Source organism: Gadus morhua, chromosome 17 (assembly GCF_902167405.1).
Source record: "Gadus morhua chromosome 17, gadMor3.0, whole genome shotgun sequence".
NCBI classification, from domain to species: Eukaryota; Metazoa; Chordata; class Actinopteri; order Gadiformes; family Gadidae; genus Gadus; species Gadus morhua.
The window spans coordinates 5,702,723-5,705,222 of NC_044064.1; the positions used below are offsets into that span (position 1 = coordinate 5,702,723).

At 47.8% G+C, this 2,500-nt stretch overlaps 1 protein-coding gene across 1 annotated transcript in view; it reads right to left on the minus strand.

The window, feature by feature from the left end:
* Window positions 1-1,852: 1,852 nt before the first annotated feature.
* ltb4r (leukotriene B4 receptor) overlaps window positions 1,853-2,500 on the minus strand; it is a 9,697-nt gene continuing 9,049 nt past the window's right edge. The window contains exon 4 of the mRNA XM_030338173.1: window positions 1,853-2,500. This exon is cut by the window's right edge and continues 1,677 nt beyond it. The gene's annotated coding sequence lies outside the window, so the exon portion shown is untranslated.

Here is a 2,500-nt window from a genome sequence, read left to right on the forward strand (position 1 = left end):
GTATCAAACACTCTGCCTGAACTCAATAAAACCGGGTGAATCCAATTTGGTCATGGTCTGAAGCGCTTGAATAGCAACCTTTGTGCCATGCTTTACCTATAATTAGTTGTTCTCCGAAGACCTCCGTACCCCTTAATACTCTGAGGCTTCTGCTCCTCCCACGCACGGTGAACAAGGAAGTCTCTGGAGGCACTATAGTTGGCATGGTTAGTGTGTCAATGGACGGGGAAATGTGCTCCGTGCAACAACCAACACCTCTGGTCTGTTGAAGTCAACGAAGGGATCCTTGTTTTGTGGTACAACTTCGTGGGAACTTCTAGGCCATAAGCAGACTACCCTCTCTCATCATAAAGTGGCCAACTTTGCAAAAGCAGTTTGAGGAATTGATTGCCAGAAACACATTTTTGTCTGTGCCTTTCCCTCCCTCCTCCCTACTCTTAATCTGAAACTGCTGTGGGTATGATCTAAGAGAGAGGGCAAGGCATAAAAAGGAAGAACCTCAAATGCCTCCTCTCTGCCTCACACCGGGACTCCCTCACTAGTCCCTCCATCCTTTCCTGACTCCCTCCATCCTTTCCCTCACTAGTCCCTCCCTCCATCCTTTCCTGACTCCCTCCATCCTTTCCCTCACTAGTCCCTCCCTCCATCCTTTCCCTCACTAGTCCCTCCCTCCATCCTTTCCCTCACTAGTCCCTCCCTCCCTCCTTTCCCTCACTAGTCCCTCCATCCATCCTTTCCCTCACTAGTCCCTCCCTCCCTCCTTTCCCTCACTAATCCCTCCCTCCATCCTTTCCCTCACTAGTCCCTCCCTCCCTCCTTTCCCTCACTAGTCCCTCCCTCCCTCCTTTCCCTCACTAGTCCCTCCCTCCCTCCTTTCCTGACTCCCTCCATCCTTTCCCTCACTAGTCCCTCCCTCCATCCTTTCCCTCACTAGTCCCTCCCTCCATCCTTTCCCTCACTAGTCCCTCCCTCCATCCTTTCCCTCACTAGTCCCTCCCTCCCTCCTTTCCCTCACTAGTCCCTCCCTCCATCCTTTCCTGACTCCCTCCCTCCTTTCCCTCACTAGTCCCTCCCTCCATCCTTTCCCTCACTAGTCCCTCCCTCCATCCTTTCCCTCACTAGTCCCTCCCTCCATCCTTTCCCTCACTAGTCCCTCCCTCCATCCTTTCCCTCACTAGTCCCTCCCTCCATCCTTTCCTGACTCCCTCCATCCTTTCCCTCACTTCTCCCTCCCTCCATCCTTTCCTGACTCCCTCCCTCCATCCTTTCCTGACTCCCTCACACCCTCACTACCTCCCAGACTTCCTCCCTCCCTCCCTGTTCCCTCCCTCCCTCCCTCCCTCCCTCCCTCCCTCCCTCAGTGTCTTTGCCGTTGAGAAGGGTCATTTCATTAAACATGGCTCTATGTGGTCGCTCCATGATATCACTTTGTGCACACATGTGATTAACAGGCCAGAATTATTAATGGAGCCAATCAGGGAACAGTTCCCATAATTGGTCAGAAATGAGCCGGGTGAGTTCCAAAATCGAAACTGTCTCACAGAGAGGCAGGTGCATTCCGCCAGAACATGCTCACATGCATTTCTCTCACTAATAGCTGAGAGATAGCTTGGGTGTGTTTCAGAATTCTCTCCTGGGTGTTGTTCCCGTGCAAGTCTTGTGTGCTTGTGGTGGAAATGCGCGACCAACGTACAATGCTTTACCATTTCTAAACCGTTAAGTGTGGTAAAGATGAACACGGCAACTAGTTCAATGGGTTGAGCTGTACCCAAGAACAGGATGTGGCCTATGTGGGCCAGTAGATTAGGGCAGCGAAACCAATTGATAGGTAAGTTGTGGGTTTCCTTTATGCTTGCATTCATAGTTATTTTTATTTTTTAATATCAATGTGATTTAGGGCAGGTAGTGCATGAAGCGTGCACTGACGTCATCGTGAAAGTCTCCTTATCATTTTCTGATGATGAAAATAACTTATTAGGTCAAACATTTGTTTAGGGAATGTAATTGAAGTTCCTTTCTAAAAAAACAGCAGATGGAATCAGAATTACTTTCACCCTGGACTGGTAATCACATCACGTCAAGAACACACAAGATTGACTCATTTTGACAAGGTTTGGATTATATGGTGAACATTTTCTGACGTTGCAACTGAAGATGGGGAGGAAGTGCACTGTGGTCGGAGATTGTGAAATGGAGGACACAAAAATGTGTAATATGCTGGCAAGGTAATAACTTGTATAATTCAAAAACTTGCCCTCTACACAAAATCGCACAGGTGACTCCCGTTTTGCTAACGAGGACTCAGGGGAACAGCGAATAGAGCTGGAGCTGGATCATGACACAGCAGATTTGTAATTTTCAACAATATCACTAGAGATACATAGGATATACGATTGTCTTTTTTCAATAGTTCTTTCATTTCCAAAAGATTTGCTATTCATTCAACTTCTCTCTGTGTAAAGGTATTAAGCATGAAATCAAATACAACTAAATCCTAAAT